This window comes from Oncorhynchus tshawytscha, linkage group LG08 (genome assembly GCF_018296145.1).
Source record: "Oncorhynchus tshawytscha isolate Ot180627B linkage group LG08, Otsh_v2.0, whole genome shotgun sequence".
NCBI classification, from domain to species: Eukaryota; Metazoa; Chordata; class Actinopteri; order Salmoniformes; family Salmonidae; genus Oncorhynchus; species Oncorhynchus tshawytscha.
Genome location: NC_056436.1, coordinates 28,211,776 through 28,229,915, shown reverse-complemented (window position 1 = coordinate 28,229,915; position 18,140 = coordinate 28,211,776). Strand labels below are relative to the sequence as shown.

Sequence of the window (18,140 nt, the reverse complement as noted above, 5' to 3'; positions counted from 1 at the left end):
CTGACGAGGTCTTAACCCCTTTCCCTTTAATCAAAGTGTTTGATGGTTTTTGCGACTGCACTTGAAGAAACGTTCAAAGTTCTTGACATTTTCCGGATTGACTGACCTTCATGTCTTAAAGTAATGATGGACTGTCGTTTCTCTTTGTTTATTTGAGCTGTTATTGCCATAATATGGACTTGCCTTTTACCAAATAGGGCTGTCTTCTATATACCACCACTACTTTGTCACAACACAACTGATTGGATCAAACGCATTGAGGAAAAAATTCCACAAATTAACTTTTAACAAGGCACACCTGTTAATTGAAATCCATTCCAGGTGACAACCTCATGAAGCTGGTTGAGAGAATGCCAAGAGTGTGCAAAGCTGTTATCAAGGCAAAGGGTGGCTACTTTGAAGAATCTGAAATATAAAATATATTTTGATAGGTTTAACATTTGTTTGGTTACTACATGATTCCATTGGTGTAATTTCATATTGTTGATGTCTTCACTGCTTTTCTACAATGTAGAAAAAAATCAAAATAAAGAAATCCCCTAGAATGAGTAGGTGTCCAAACTTTTGACTGGTACTGTATATAATTATTAAAACATAATACATGTATTCATAATGCCTAGTATGTGCCTTCCAACAGCTAGTAAACTAACCTTCCTCAATGTGCACCCATTTCTGTTTAAACTCTCCAATCAGGCAGAGGCAGCAACAGCAGCAACAAGAGGAGAAGAGGAGAGAGGTAAAAAGGACCTGAGAGCGGAATGAGATTCAGACACCCCTCCTCCAGGAAAGTGCCCGCCCGAACACGCGTGCAAAATTAATCACCACAATCCTGCTCAAACAATGCAGCCTATGATATGACAATTTGTCCCAGAATGCCATCTTAATCTCCAGACCAACACACAAAAATGACATAAAACAGAAAAAAACAAATTACAGAAATCCTATGTTTATGCAATTCATAGAAAGCCATTTTTATACAGCTGCTGCTGCTATTTTAACAAAGTCATTAGGCAGCCACCACTGATATATAAATGTTGCTCTACAGATTCCATTAACTAATTCTGGAAGAATTGTAATTGCAGAGTCTGATCCATCTCCTAGCCTGGTGCCTTATTAAGACTGCCTGTGGTGGCTGAGGGATGTAATATTGACGTCCGAGGCCGACACAATCTCAGGCCCACGGGCGAGAGGAATATTAAAAATGGTACTTTGTTATGCTGTCTATCTACCCCCCTCATACCCCCCTCCTACCCCATCCCACTGCCAGTAATGAGGAAATAACATCTTCATTAAACATCTGTTTAACTGCATTACAGAATGAGTCCTGGGGGGAACCATTGGTCATGCTGAGGATGGGGGTGAGAGGAGCAGGAGGCCTCATGTCTTAGGAGACAGTAGGATATCATACAGACAGGGCAAAGGTCCAAACATAACCTATTTAAAAGCTATCAAACAATACAACTACCCTCTTCAATTATGGTTGAGAGAAGCTATGGCTCTGAACACTGAGCGCCTTGAACACTGAGCGCCTGACCACAACAGATGTGAAAGGGAGGGTCTGATGTGAAAGGGGGGGTAGCGTATGGGGATAGAGGGGGATGTTCAGCTGTTAACCCCTATAAAACTCCAGACAAAAACACACATAAGCACCCAAAAAGACACATACACAGACTGATTCAGTGATGACCCCGCCACACACGTCCCTCCAGCAGCCTCAGCCCTTTGGAAAAACAACCCATCTGAGGGAGCAGCAACGAGGAAGGGGGTGCACCATCAGGACCATGTGGTGGAGGCCCGTTTAAGGGGTCTGGCACACCGCCTGCCCCTGCCAGTCCACTGAGTTATCAGCTGGTCCACAGAGGCCTGCTCTTGGCAGTTGAGTGTCTCGCAGGTGTACCTTTGGGACAAGGGAGGGATATGGGGCCCATTTGGTGAGCCTCACGAATCCTGTTGTTTTGCAATCTTACTATTACACAACGTGTCAAAAGTGCTGATTGTTGGATGTTAGTGGTTGTAACAGACAATGTTGTTGTTGTTTTAGCGCTCCTCTGGTTGTGTCTGTGTGCTCTGTCTCTCTCTGAAGTGAGAGAGATTCCTCTCAGGTAGCACAGTTTCAGAGGAGCTTTAGCAGATAAACTGAAATGAGGGAGCACCAAATTACTGAGCTCTCTGGATTGTCATCTAAGACTGATAGGGCCAAATATTATTCCTATGAAGTTTCAAGTGCAATCGATACTAATTATTATCATTATGGCCACCATCTTCAAAGGCCTATCAAGTCCTGGTGTGAAAACATAACGAGATGTGCAATTTGGCCATCAAACCATGTGATCAAGCCAAGTGTGCTGTAATTGACAAATCAAAGGGAAGCCAAGTGCGACATTTTAAACTTACGCAACTGGCAGTTTAGGGAGAAATGGCTTCCAAGCCTATCAACGTACATTCCACCACATTAAACATGGCAATCTGTCCAACTAATTTAAATTGATACATCAAAGGCTTGCTATTTTGGCAATATTCCAGACAAATTTCAAGGTCTTGCAATTTACTGTTCGTGAGAAACTAACATTTCAAGTCTAAAAAAATAAAAGTGCATAACATGTAATAACTTCAATGCAATAGGTCTGCAGACAATTGATACTAAGTCCCTATGCATTTAAAACTGGGACTATTCCTCTGGTGCACCCACTTCCATAACCACTCTCAAAATTCTGCTGGGGTACTAACAAAACTTACGCAAATTGGATACAAACCAGGGGAAATGCCAATCACAGCCATATTATAGGTATTACTAGAATTCCACTTATAGAGCTTAACCTAAATGTCCCTGAGAGGGCTAGGCAGGTAGGAAGTGCAGACTGGTCAGGTTTGGCATATAGTCTGAAGGACTGGTCTGGCCGGAGGGACCCCCACAGGGGCGTAGCATGCCATCTCTGCCACCCTACTGGGCACAGGCAAAGCACCCAAGGCCCCCAGACAACCATTCCGGAAACCATCTACCCCCTTGCCCCCTCAAACCCTACCAGTACCACACCAAGTCTGCCAGCTGAACTCCAGCCACGGGCTAAACCCAAACCAAGCCCCAAACAGATAATGACTAAAACCTTTTATGCCTATTTTTCAAATTGAAAAGCTAGATTATACATACTTAAGAGCTTACAGAGTGTGGGTTGGTGCTCTGGCTGAAGTCCTCAGTGCCCATCAGCCCAGTGGGGGGGGGGGGGGGGGGTCTACATAATGACTTTTCACTTAGTCTAACTATAATCCAAAATTGGATCTAAATCCTTAGAGATTACAAACAGGGCTGCACTTTGCATGTGCTGTGGTCCAAATATCTTCAGACAGCATGCATAGCTGCTGGCTCCAGAAATCACAGTATGGAAGTGGCTAGCCAGAGCTTAGTGAAATGGTGCTATTGATCGTTTATGAAACCAATTCCAAAATGGAGTTGAGTCCATATCAGAGAGACAGGGACTCAGAGATCCACAGAGCCCAAACCACAACAGAACAGCTCCAGAGCAGTGAGTAAGAGTGGAAAGGAAAGGGAGAGGCAGGGCAGGGCAGGGGCTAAGGCTGCAGTCAGTCAGTCCGGGCTGAGGGAAAGTCCACATGGGGAGAGCACTTCCTCCTCAGCCCCTGTCCTGCTCCAGCCTCCAGCAGGGCTAACCCTATACCCTGACCCCTCCAGCACATCTGCCACCTAGCCCACCACCGGCCAAGCACACAGGAAATGGACCCAGCCCACTGCAGCGCACATGGGAGTAGTGACACTCACAGCTGTATCACCTCCTTTCTCTGGCCCAAAACAGCTTGCTGATAGGTACTGTATCTGTGCTAAAACAGTTTTTAACATATGCCATAACTAATGTGTGGGAATGGTAAATCAAACACAGCGTATGATATATATTTAATATAGCACTGCATGCATAAATGGGCCTTGTAAAATGTAAAACTATGTCAAAGGGAAAACATTCTAACAGTAAACTGCCACCAATGGTGCACAGCGCACACAAGTAGGAAACTACCTCAATCAGAAAACGGTTATGCAAGGTATGCCAGCCGACAGTGTGAGATAAACGCACACAAAGAGAGAGAGTGGAAAAGATTCCTTTCATGATGGGGTCAGCAGGCAGGCTGAGCTGTAGGAGGACCACCACAGGCGGGTTGGCATGGGAATGTGCAGAGACACAGTAACATAACACATTCTGAGCTCATGATTGAGGGAGGGAGGGACAGCGAGGGAGGAGTGGTGATAGCGAGGGAGGAGTGGTGATCCTGTCCGTCTTAGACCCAGGAGGGCAGAAGGGGAGAGATTAGAAATCATGCCATGTCAGGATTGGGAGCATGCTGGGCGATGAGAGGGGGGGTCAGGGACTTGGAGGGGGCGTGACTGTGTCACACACAAACACACACACACTGTGACAATGGGAGGGCAATGGGTAAACAGGCTGGGTGTGTTTGTGGGTGAGGAGTGTGGTGGGACTCTGTTCTGAATACAGAACAGGGGATCAGAAACACTACTAGCTGAAAGAGACAACCCACAAATATCACCAACCCCTTCTCTAAGCAGCAAGATGCAAACGTCAGTTGGAAAATGTTCAGGGATTACAGAATTATGCTATGAAGAACTGCTCTTTGGGAGTTGAAATGTTGTGATAAAATCCCATTTGTTGGCTCATTTAGTAATTGTCCAGGTTAGTTATTAGGCCAACCTAAACGTACATTATCTATTAAAAACAAGGTTTGTTTTTTATTTCCATGTTTTTTACACCGGAGGGTGATTTTCTTTTAAAGGAGCATTATAAAACATTTCCAAATGCAAAGCCTGATTTTTTTTAAGCAACCAAAAGGCTGTCATTGGCAGTGCTATTGTAACCTGTAATGCAGCATCTGACAAAAGGTTTGGACCTTAATGCCACACACAGGTGGTGTACTTGCATAACTGCAAGGGTTGCTGGTTTAAACCCTGGTCTGCTGGCTGTTGCCCTCTAATATCTAAAATAAAAGTTGAACTAACTGTTAAAGTATGTGTAGAATTTACCATTGATAGTCAAAAGAAATTGTCTGCAGTTTTCAGAAGGTCAAGTAAAAAGTAAGAATTCACTTTTGAAAGTCATAACTCCATAGAGACTAAACAAAAATACCTCCATTTACACTAGAGGTGTGTCTTTCTTGTGCCTTTTACAGCTTGTTTCTAGCCTACAGCTTTGCAGTTATGCATCCTATACATTTATATAAATCAAAGCCCCCTCCCCTAGAGCTGTGCACGGCAGAGTTGTTGACGAAGATCCAACACATCGCAGAGTTGCTAGTTTGGCACACATTTGAATAAAAATTTCAAGAAGACAAGTGAAGGAGCGTACTGGAATTTATTATGGATGCTAGAAACTGGTGAGTTTTTCTGATGCTAAAAAGCATGCATTTGCACACTGCAGTGGTGTACAGCTAAGGCACTGTTTACATGTGGAGCTAGCTAGCAATTCTCAGTTTGAGTTGTGTCCTTTCTGACAATGAAATGTGTCAGGCAGACTAGCTAGCTATGTTTTGTGGAAAAATGTAGCACTGGAATTTGGACATGAGCTAACCTCTGTGTTGAGGTCAGCTGTTGTTGTCTGGCTCTAGCTAGCTAGCTAGCTAGCTAATGGCTGAAGGAATTTGTGTAAAAATCTTAAATAACCAAATATAGCCAGCTACCTTTCTTTGCCTTTCTAGCTAATTTGCTTTCAGTTGACTGGTGTTAGCTAGCTACAGAGCCTAGCTGCTGCACTCACTAACATTAGCTAGATAGCTACCTAGCTAATCAAATGATCTGTTTGCATTTATTGATAAACCTCAGCTTAAAATAAAAACCACCATATAGCTACCTATCTACAGCAGCCCAGGTTTGTTATCATACACTTCTTATGATTGGCAGCCTGGTGAAGCAGCACCTCTGAGTTTCCGAGCAACCGAGTTGCTTGACCTGGTATTAGAACTCTTGAGCTTTGGCTGAAAAAGATGAGCTTTGTCAGAAATGCTACAAAAAAGGTAGCACATAGCTGGTTTTCTATTGTCAGGTGAGAGCGATAAATGATTAATTTAAATCAAAACTGTTGCCCCTACAAACATATTCAGTCTGAAAGGTGGTATGTCTAATGGTCACTTTGTGGATGCTGTAGTCTCCTCCTTATCCGAGGCCTAGATATTGCGCTAAGATGGGGCAAAGAATTGCCTTACTCCTAATGCTAACGACCCTGTTAAAAATACGGTATGTGGTTCTCGTTAATGGCCTGACAACTCATGACGAGAGGAGGGAGTTTATTGTGTACCTCCAAACAAGGTGATTTGCGAATTTTCATCGACATTGGCATCATAATGGCTTAGATATGATGATAGGAGATTTGAATGTAACATTCAAGCCTACTGTTGTCGCGGCGGTCCATTAACAGACGTGTAACTGCAGAGTTACAGCACTATTGGATGCAGCAGACTAATCATGTTGACTATAATGAGTAGATGAGAAGGACCAGGAGTTTTCACTGACTAGGTGGCCTGATCAGGAGAACTCCTGACCTTGGCGTTAAGTTGTAGTCCTACCTGCAGACAGTGAAGCAGAGGGCCCGGCTGGCCCCGGCAGGCTGCTCAGTAGGTTGACACTGTGGGCCGGAGACATGGAGAGGCAGGGCAGCAGGGTCAGAGCCAGGCGGGCCAGCAGGGTGAAGACTGGGTAGTGGGTAGCCCGGGGGGTGAGCCACCTGCCCCGACCAACACAGAGAGAGGACACGTCAGTAACCAGGGGAGGGATTATGAAGAGAGAGACCGGAGAAAGACAGCTATCCGTCCCAGACTGAGAACATTGGGGTATAGCTAAATGGTTTTCCTGGTCAATGGAGGAAATACTCTTGGCCCTGGATATATGGCTAAAGAGTTTGAGGAGTGCAAAATGAAGTGTGGTGGAAGAATACAGTGAGGGAAGGAGAGGGGGCATGGGGCTGAGGCAGGATGAAAGGGAGAGAGGGTAGAAGGGTAATGAAAGCCTATCATTTGAATGAGCCCCACTGCCACCAGTACTGTACGTGAGCTGCATCTTTTCCCTGCAGTGAGTGTGTGACCCTGGGGGAGCGGTGGTAGAGGTGAAGGGATGGATGGAGTGGCAGGCCTGGCCTAGAGAGCCATAGTGTTACTGTGTGACCTGACCGCTGACTGACTCCGCAATGAGAGGGCCTCCCAACCCTCTTTCTTCTTTCTCTCTACAAAACCCATTCCTCCTCCTCCCCTCATCACTTCCCAAGGACAAGGCACCTCTCTGGAGTCCGTGCTGCAGCACGTAGTGCTCGCCAGCCCTGGACCCAAACTACCTCGGTGCCGCAGCCACTCCCGCCCTGGGGATCCCAGAAATCACTGCAATTAGCCGCTAAGTCTCCTCCAGGCCGATAAGGGCTCAGTCATTAAACACAGACTCATTCCCTGGCACTGATAAGGCTGGGCCAGCCGGAGAGCAGGGGCAGCCCTTCAAATGGAGCCGCCACTGAGAGGTGAGAGTGTGATTACCCCACCAATCATCACAGACACTGCCGAGGCTCAATGACCCCTGGCCGGGTCCACATCAACCAGGCAGGTCTAAGGAGAGACTGGAGGAGCTTTTAAAGCTAGGGAGGTAAATGAATGGTCAAAGGGAAAGAGACAAGGAGAGGATGAGTGGGTGGCAAAAAGGAAGAGTGAAAGGGGAGGAGCCCGAGAGCGAGCAACGAGAGAGAGAGAGGAAAGTGGACAGACAGCAAAGAAAGAAAGAAAATAAGGGAAGACATTCAAAAATCCCAGTTTGGTAAACAGATGGTTGTATCAGACAGGCAGGCAGGTGAACATGAGGTGAAGGTAGGAAAGAGGGGATGTTGGAGCAGATTTAGACGGACAGGCTCATAGTTAAAGAATGAAAGGGCAGAGGGGCACCAAGGCCACGGGAAGCTGTGGGCAGAGAGAGCTCCAGAGCTCTGGGGATTGGAGGGAAGGGCCGGTGGCCCTCTGAACTCTGGGGAGACCTGAGACAGACGGGAAGGCCACACGGACTGCGGCACTAACGACAGGATTACTGGCATAGTGACACTGACACAGCCTCCCTAAAAGGATCACAGCGGCGTAATAAACTTTATTAAATAATACAACTTATTATAACTGTTAACCCGATTTAGTTCATTCTTCGCGGCTTACACACACATACACACACAAAAAGAGGGGTGGATATAATAAGCCTTATACCCTACATAAGGCAAAGCCCACAAAAGCCATCGCCTTACCATTGACTTTAATTGGATTTAAAAAACAGGATGCAAATTATAGCATTCTCCACTTCTAACTTGGTAAAATAAGTGTATTGAAAAGAATGGGAAAAAATGTGGACTTAAAGTAAATTAATCTGCTTTCTGCCCATGCTTAATTAAACTCCCTTAATGCTTATAAGAGTTAATGAGTGAATTGATTAAACAATAAGGCTAATTCTTACCCCCAGCTCACAAGCAGCGGTGATCAGCTCTCCTGTGGAAGTGAATAGGGGAGGAAATGAATGTAAACCCAATCATTATTATTAAGAGACGAGTCTGCTCCAAAGTTTTTCCCAAATCAAATACTTGCACTGGGGTTTTGCATTAATTTGCCTGGATCAAAACCTGCAAATCTTCCCAGTGTGACATTTCCTAAGCGGCATGCTCATTCTCTTCATCTCTTGCTTCTCCCCTGACTCCCCCCTCACTCACACACACACACACACACACACACACACACACACACTACTCCCTTCTCCGCCACACACACACTTACACGCACCATAACACTCCCTCCCCAATGCTGCGCCACACAGGCATACAAGTAGGCTGATCTGAGAGTATTGCTCCCAGTCCTCCCCATGCACCAGGTCCCTTCTCTTCCTCTTTTTCTATTCCTTTCTCTTTCTCTCTGTTCCCACACTCCCAGCCTCTCCTTTGGTCCAGAGAGGACACAGAAACAGAGACAGTATTGGTGACAATGAAAGCATGATGAGGTAAGCTTAAGGACACGAGCTGGTTGCAAAGTTTCTAACTGTCTCTACCTCTGTGTGGGGTGCAGTGGAAACTGCATACAACACAACGCTATTTAAGGATGCCTCAGATCATTTGGGGCACAAACCCAACGAGCCAGAATACACCCAAAGCGCGTTCAATTAAACAGATTTTTCACGAAATGTTTGCATCTCCCACTCATGAAAATTGAAATTCTATTCAGATTAAATTGATAAATGTGTGAGTCTTACATAGCACCCTCTGCTGGTGCAATATATTTTCTATATACACACACACACACACACACACACACACACACACACACATACATACATACACACACACACACACACACACATACATACACACACACACACACATACATACATACATACATACACACACACAAATACATAGAGTGCATTCGGGAAAGCATTCAGACCTCTTGAAAAAAATATATTATAATATGATCAATCTACACACAATATCCCATAATGACAATGCAAAAACAGGTTTTTACATTTAAAAAAAACTTATTGCAAATAAAAAAAGATACTTTATTTACATAAGTATTCAGACCCTTTGCTTATGACACTCGAAACTGAGCCCAGGTGCATCCTGTTTCCATTTTTTTTTAAAATATATATTTTTTTACCTTTATTTAAATGACGGCCTAGGAACAGTGGGTTAACTGCCTGTTCAGGGGCAGAACGACAGATTTGTACCTTGTCAGCTCGGGGGTTTGAACTTGCAACCTTTCGGTTACTAATCCAATGCTCTAACCACTAGGCTAACCTGCCGCCCCATTGATCATATTTGAGATGTTTCTATAACTTGATTAAGTCGATCTGTGGTAAATGCAATTGATTGGACATGATTTGGAAAGGCACACACCTGTCTATATAAGGTCCCACAGCTGACAGTGCATGTCAGAGAAAAAACCAAGCCATGAGATCAAAGGAATTGTCCGTAGAGCTCTGAGACAGGATTATGTCGAAGGCACAGATCTGGGGAAGGGTACAAAAACATTTCTGCAGCATTGAAGGTCCCCAAGAACACAGTGGCCTCGATCATTCTTAAATGGAAGAAGTTTGGAACTACCAAGACTCTTCCTAGAGCTGGCCGCCCGGCCAAACTGAGAAATCGAGGGAGAAAGGCCTTGGTCAGGGAGGTGACCAACCCGATGATCATTCGGGCAGAGCTCCAGAGTTCCTCTGTGGAGCTGGGAAAACCTTCCAGAAGGACAACCATCTCTGCAGCACTCCACCGATCAGGCCTTTATGGTAGAGTGACCAGACAGAAGCCACTCATTGGTAAAAGGCACGACAGCCCACTTGGAGTTTGCCATAAGGCACCTAAAGGACTCTCAGATCATGAGAAACAAGACTCTCTGACGAAACCAAGATTGAACTCTTTGGCCTAAATGCCAAGTGCCACATCTGGAGGAAACCTGGCACCATCCCAACGGTGAAGCATGGTGGTGGCAGCATCATGCTGTGGAAATGTTTTTCAGCGGCAATGACTGGGAGACTAGTCAGGATCGAGGGAAAGATGAAAGGAGCAAAGTACAGAGAGATCCTTGATGAAAACCTGCTCCAGAGAACTCAGGACCTCAGACTGGGGCGAAGGTTCACCTTCCAACAGGACAATGACCCTAAGCACACAGCCAAGACAATGCAGGAGTGGCTTCTCTGAATGTTCTTGAGAGCCCAGCCAGAGGCTGGACTTGAACCCGATCAAGAATCTCTGGAGAGACCTGAAAATAGCTGTGCAGCGATGCTCCCCATCCAACCTGACAGAGCTTGAAAGGATCTGCAGAGAAGAATGGGAGAAACACCACAAAAACAGGTGTGCCAAGCTTGTAGTGTCATACCCAAGAAGACTCTAGGCTGCAATCACTGCCAAAGTACTGAGTAAAGGGTCTGAATACTTATGTAAATGTGATATTTCCAGGTTTTATTTTTTGTACATTTAAACCTATTTTTGCCTTGTCATTATGGGGTATTGTGCTTAGATTGATGAGGGGGCAATAACTATTTAATCCATTTTAGAACAAGACTGTAACGCAACAAAATGTAGAAAAAGTCAAGGGGTCTGAATACTTTCCGAATGCACTGTATCTATTCATATTATGTTCTCTTTTTGGGGGGGACTGGGCTAAAGTCAAATTTCAAATTTATATTCAAAAATGAGAATTGCAATTTTTTTGCATTACGGTTTTGCATGAAATATAACTTGACCAATGCATTACTGTAGATAAGATTCTTTCCAAATATTGTTGAAAATGTCTATATGTAATTGTATTGATGGTATTGAATGTGGTCAATTTGCAATAAAAACCGGTAGACTATATAGTTGTAAATAGTCAGTTATTCCAGTTCTATGCTATATTTACCAGAAATGATTGAATTGCAAGAACTGGGGTTTTGATGCAATACCAAAATTACAGAACATTACAGTATAATTTCATTTGCATTTAACCTCTGTGATACACTGCATCATCACATTTGAGTTTCTGGAGCATGAAGTCTTATCAGTTTAATAGGCCATGAAACCACAACCCTATTCAATTGCACAGCTCAAATATTTCCATTGGTCCATTTCACCTGGCATGAGAACTTCCTGCCCAAATTTTTCATCACTCTCTCATCCTCCATCAATTTCACACAAAACGACATATTCCATATTATACACTTTTACACACCAACATCAAATTCTAACAAATATAAGGGCAGAACATCAGAGTGGCAGATGCACAGAGAGTCACTGCTACGGCCCCATTACTAAAATGGGAAAATATATCAGTCGACAGGGTAGCAGCATGGACGCCAAGAGTCTTTGTGATAGCAGAGCATGGGCACCCACACCAGTCTTCCCATAATCCCGGTCATTTCCACACTCCACATTCCTAGACAACAGCATTCCTGCGGGGCTACGCTCAAGCCTCTCTGGGGCGCATCACACCTAAAGAGATTAGGACACGGAGACCTGGAGAATTGGGAAGGGTGTCCAGCTGGCACTATCAGAGCGGGCATCCTGCACCATCCCTAAATGCTGTGGAGAAGGGGCTGGACATTTTTTCTAAGGCCCGGGCCGCTCGGCAGCAGCAGCACGACCAGCAGGGCTAATCAGGGTTTTTCTCATGCGCTCACCCCTGCCCCCCATATCTGGCCCAGGCTTTTCAAAATGGTTCCATCTTGCAAAATGCAGTTTCAATGTACTTCCCCTTTGCAAAATGTATTCCAGGACTACACAAGCCTACTGAGCAAAGCCTTCATGTCCCCACGTCCACTTTCACTGTCTCTGAACCTACAGGTATGTTCTTTCTGAGCACAGTCTGTAGCCTACTTGTACAGTCTGGAGCCTACTTGAACAGTCTGGAGCCTACTTGAACAGTCTGGAGCCTACTTGTACAGTCTGGAGCCTACTTACACTGAGCATGAAATCATAATCAAAAGAGGATTTAGTATTGACATTTGTTACCATGCATCAAGAGTACCTGCAATTATCCCTGCAACAACATATAATATATACATATATATATATATATATATATACAGTCTACCTACACTAAATAACCATTGATTTCTAACAGTTTCTCTGTAACAGTGCATATAATTAGGCATTTTAGTAGCTACTGTACATCGAGTTTAAATGTTAAACTTCTGAACGTAAGACAACACAAAACGATTTTTCTTACAGAGAGAAATGTTTGGATCTTGCAGTTTCTCTAAGGAAACTGTTATTAATGTTATTAACAATGCAAATGGTGGAAGAGAGGAGGCTTTTGACACTAAAGCCTGACAAAAATACTGTGGTAGAATAATAGATGTCACAGTCCCCCATCCATGATCATCTATGCGTCAGTAATCCTGACACTGAAGTAATTCCCTGTCTCAGCCAGCAGGCAAGCAGAGAGACACCTCTGCTTGCGGAATACATTACTGAACAACTTTAGACACAGCTCCTTGTCGCTTCATTGTCATAATTAGAATGAAAAATATACTTTATCACCAAATTAATATGCACTGCCAACCTTCACTTTATGCTAAAATAATCCCCTCTAATAGGAACGTTTTTAAAGTAAGCACCTAAAGAGACAGAGGGAGCCCAAGAGACCATAAATAGCAGATTTGGTAAAAGTAGTAAATTGCATTGAATTTCACTTGCACATTTGATCAAGTAGGCCTATAAAACGGCATAGATGTTTACAGTATGTTTGCATGGACGCATGAAAAACATTCAGCACCATGGACAGTATAGCACCAAAGGACTTGATCGCCAATTCAGCACCACGACCACTGAACAGCGCTGCACGCAGGCAGCTCATATCAAGAGAAGATTCAACGCACTGGGATGTCACCACCAAAAAGGTGTACACTTAATATAATAGAAAACTTTCTGGATGTATCAGAGTAGCCTATATAGATACGTGGAGAACATTTGAATGCAAAGAGTAGGGAACTCAACTCACATTAGCTACTGTACAATACTTCTGCAGGCACACTGAAAATGTTGATGCAAAAGTTATTCGCTCACACACCATGAATACTTATTATCCCTTTGATGTCCATGGCGTTATCCTTAACCATGGCAGTACTAATGTACCTGTAGAATTTGTCAGATCACGAGTAGCTGATAGGTCACCACTAGTCACTGATAAGGAAGGCAAAACAGATCATCAAGAAGGACAATAACACCTGAGCCTCTACCTATTCACCCCACTTCCATCCAGAGGGCGAGGTCAGTGCATGTGCATCGGCGCTGGGACAGAGATTTAAAAAGCAGCTTCTATCTCAAGGCCATCAGATTGTTAAACCGCCACCACTAGCACAGAGAGGCAGCTGCCTACCTACAGACTTGATATCATTGGCCACTTTAATAAATGGAACACTAGTCGCTTTAAGAACGTTTACATATCTCAAATTACTCATCTCATACTTATATACTGTATCCATCACCATCTATTGCTATCTGTCACTGCACATTCATATATGTTATACTTATATATTCTCATCCCATTCCTTTACTAGATTGTGTGTATTAGGTTATGTTGAGGAATTTATTAGATATTAGGTTTTCCTTTACTAGATTGTGTGTATTAAGTTTTGTTGGGGAATTTGTTAGATATTAGGTTTGTTGTGGAATTGTTAGATACTGCTGCACTGTCAGATATAGAAGCATAAGCATTTCGCTACACTCGTAATAACATCTGCTAACCATGTGTATGTGACCAATAAAATTTGATTTGATAAAACATGGCTGCATAAGCTTAACCTGAGTCTCCTCCGGGGACAGCCATTTGCGTGCAGGGCAGGTAAAGTAAAGAGCCGCAACACAGGCGCCAGGTTCTCCGCCCCACCACCATGGCTAGTCCGATAGCGAAAACAAACACGAATTGTTAACTAGCTTGCACAATTAACCGGAAAGCTAAGCTAGCTGGCTATCACTGAAACAATGAGTAGATCGCTAGCTAGCTTTAGGTGTCAATGCTAACACCCAGAACTCTATTTACAAATATATATTTTTTGTTGCCAAAGTAGCTATTTAATCTTTACAACACAGCCTAGCTAACGTTGCCCAGCCAACTATGTGAGCTAGCTAGCCTATTCATTGACATATCTGTACCCCAGACCTACGCGTGCTTATTTTTGATCAAATGTCTTACTGTAAAAAAAAACATAAACAGCTAGCTTCCAAAAAGTACTTGCATGGTCCACAACAGGTTATTCCTCCGAATAGTCACACTGCTGATTTCCCTTCCTGGTCTGCCCTATCAGCAGCATTCTCCAATGGACATTGGGACAACCAGAGGAAATTGGAGTAGCACTGCAGTTTGACGGATAGAGATTTGGGGAGAAAAAGTGGGTCAGGGTTAGCCTATGTCACAGCCAAGAGGAGATAAGAGTGCTTGCGCGATCACTAACGTGTTTCCAGAGACTGCTGCAACTCGGCAATCCGGCTAAAATGTAAACATTTGGCGAGCACACACAAACATTGCTGAGTTGTAGCAGTCTCTGCTAACACAAGCACTCTATTTCCTCTTGGATGTGACATAGAGGCCCAGGGATGTTCTCTTGATAAGTGCGTACGTGAATTGGACCATTTTCTTTCCTTAATAGCATTCAAAATTCAAAATGTAATGAGTACTTCTGGGTGTCAGGGAAAATGGATGGAGTAAAAACTATATCATTTTCTTCAGTTATATAGTTAAGTAAAAGTTGTCAAAAATAATAAATAATAAAGTAACGTACAGATACCTCCAAAACATTATTTACAGTGCATTCGGAAAGAATTCAGACCCCTTGACTTTTTCCAAATGTTGTTATGTTACAGCCTTATTCTAAAATGCATATCTATATGTTTTAAACTACCCCATAATGACAAAGCAAAACCAGGGTTTTAGAAATGTTTTGCAAATGTATTCAAAATAAAAAAACTGAAATACCTGATACATTTTTAATACATTTGCAAAAATGTCTAAAAAACGTTTTTTTCTTTGTCATTATGGAGTACAGTGTGTAGATTGATGAGGGGAAAAAACGATTTAATCCATTTTAAAATAAGGCTGTAAGGTAACAAAATGTGGAAAAAGTCAAGGGGTCTGAAATCTTTCCGAATGCACTGTAAGTAAAAATTCTTTAAAGTACTACTTAAGTACTTTACATCACTGCCGGGTGGCCAACACTGATTTCGTTAGTCACTCTCACTCAGATATCATATTCAAAACGTCAAACATTTCTCCCCACACTATGGCTAAATGAGTAGAATTGCATGAAATGAGCTATAAAATCGCAAAATCTTCAGTCTGCCCTTGGCAAAATGTGTAGAATTGCATCAAACCTACTTTAAAACGGCTAAATTTCCTCTACGCCCCATGGCAAAATTGCAGGAAATTAAACTTAAAACAACAAAAAATCTCTGCTGTCAATAGGGTGGCCATTAGAATGTTTTGCTCACAAGGTAAGCAACATAATTTCAGTTAGGGCCCCCAAAAGGCTAGGTGTGGGTATGGATTTGTGTGTGCAGATCTGCTCATAACTGCTGCCCCTCATGAGGAGTTCAGATTGTTTGTGACCCCCAACACCATCAAAGTTTCCCATCTCTGGGATAGGCCTACCTGATACATCAATGAGGCCTATCGCCTATTGAATCACCGAACTGAGTCACACAGATGGGAGCCCATTGCCCCATTTACCTGAGGTAACAAATTATATTTAGAGTTGTAAGTCGGAAGTTTACATACACTTAGGCTGGAGTCAATAAAACTCATTTTACAACCACTCCACACATTTCTTCTTAACAATCTATGGTTTTGGCAAGTCGGTTAGGACATCTACTTTGTGCATGACGCAAGTCATTTTTCCAACAATTGTTTCCAAACAGATTATTTCACTGTATCACAATTCCAGTGGGTCAGAAGTTTACATACACTAAGTTGACTGTGCCTGTAAACAGCTTGAAAAATTCCAGAAAATGTCATGGCTTTAGAAGCTTCTGATAGGCTAATTGACATAATTTGAGTCAATTGGAGGTGTACGTGTGGATGTATTTCAAGGCCTACCTTCAAACTCAGTGCCTCTTTGCTTGACATAATGGGAAAATGAAAATAAATCAGCCAAGACCTCAGAAAAAATTGTAGACCTCCACAAGTCTGGTTCATCTTTGGGAGCAATTTCCAAACGCCTGAAGGTACCACGTTCATCTGTACAAACAATAGTATGCAAGTATAAACACCATGGAACCATGCAGCCGTCATACCGCTCAGGGAGGAGACGTGTTCTGTCTCCTAGAGATGAACGTACTTTGGTGCGAAAAGTGAAAATCAATCCCAGAACAACAGCAAAGGACCTCGTGAAGATGCTGGAGGAAACAGGTACAAAAGTATCTATATCCACAGTAAAAATGAGTCCTGTACCGACATAACCCGAAAGGCTGCTCAGCAAGGAAGAAGCCACTGCTCCAAAACCGCCATTAAAAAAAGCCAGACTACGGTTTGCAGCTGCACACGGGGACAAAGATTGTATTTTTTGGAGAAATGTCCTCTGGTCTAATGAAACAAAAATGAAACTGTTTGGCCATAATGACCATTGTTATGTTTGGAGGGAAAGGGGATGCTTGCAAGCTGAAGAACACCATCCCAACCGTGAAGCATGGGGTGGCAGCATCATGTTGTGGGGGTGCTTTGCTGCAGGAGGGACTTCATAAAATAGATGGCATCATGCGGGAGGAAAAGTATGTACTAATTGAGTGTATGTAAACTTCTGACCCACTGGGAATGTGATGAAAGAAATAAAAGCTGAAATAAAACATTCTCTCTACTATTATTCTGACATTTCACATTCTTAAAATAAAGTGGTGATCCTAACTGACCTAAGACAGGGAATTTTTACGAGGATTAAATGTTAGAAATTGTGAGAAACTGAGTTTAAATGTATTCGGCTAAGGTGTATGTAAACATCCGAATTCAACCGTATATTTGGGCAAAAGAGAAGTTTCATTGACTGACCATTAGCCTCGAGTGCAGGTGTGTTGTTTTTGGCTGTTGCCGTTGCTGATCTACATGTGTAAAGGCCCAACCTTTAAAATCATCAATAGGATAAACTGGCTAATTAGACAGGCATGTCAGTCTGTTAGCGCTTCATCAAACGTCGAAGCAGATTTCTATCGCGTCTTTGTCTCCGTCGTTACGCACAATCAGCTGTTGATGATCGTAATTTGCCACCGTTAAGGAAACCACATATAGTCAGTCAGTCAGTTGTTCGTTGTCACCTGTTGATGATCGAGTCCAGGAAAGCCTCATGTGGAATCAACATTTTATTGATCATAGGAAACAAACCAAAAGTAGCCGAGAGCAAAACATTTATTTCTTGTCTTTATGTGAAACAAACCAACCATATCCATCAAACCACATCCATTTATAGCATAGATACTCTTTACTAAAATACAGACACCAATCACCCACCACCTCCCTTATCAGTCCCTGCAGAGTGATTAGTGGCTATCATATTTGGATAAAGCCACTTTGGTTGCCATGTATGACTGAAGGTAAAAAGTTATTTTAACCTACATTTAGGTATGTTCTTTCTTTGTGGTCAAAGTCATTTTCCTTGTGATAATCATAAGGAT

General features: G+C 43.1%; 1 protein-coding gene across 1 annotated transcript in view; it reads right to left on the bottom strand.

Moving 5' to 3' along the window:
* Positions 1–18,140, bottom strand: part of tmem260 (transmembrane protein 260) — a 44,061-nt gene that overhangs the window by 14,851 nt on the left and 11,070 nt on the right. Inside the window, exons 2-3 of the mRNA XM_042326282.1 lie at positions 8,480–8,511; positions 6,577–6,734 (exon numbers count right to left, since the gene is read on the bottom strand). The gene's annotated coding sequence lies outside the window, so the exon portion shown is untranslated. The remainder of the gene's footprint in view (positions 1–6,576; positions 6,735–8,479; positions 8,512–18,140) is intronic.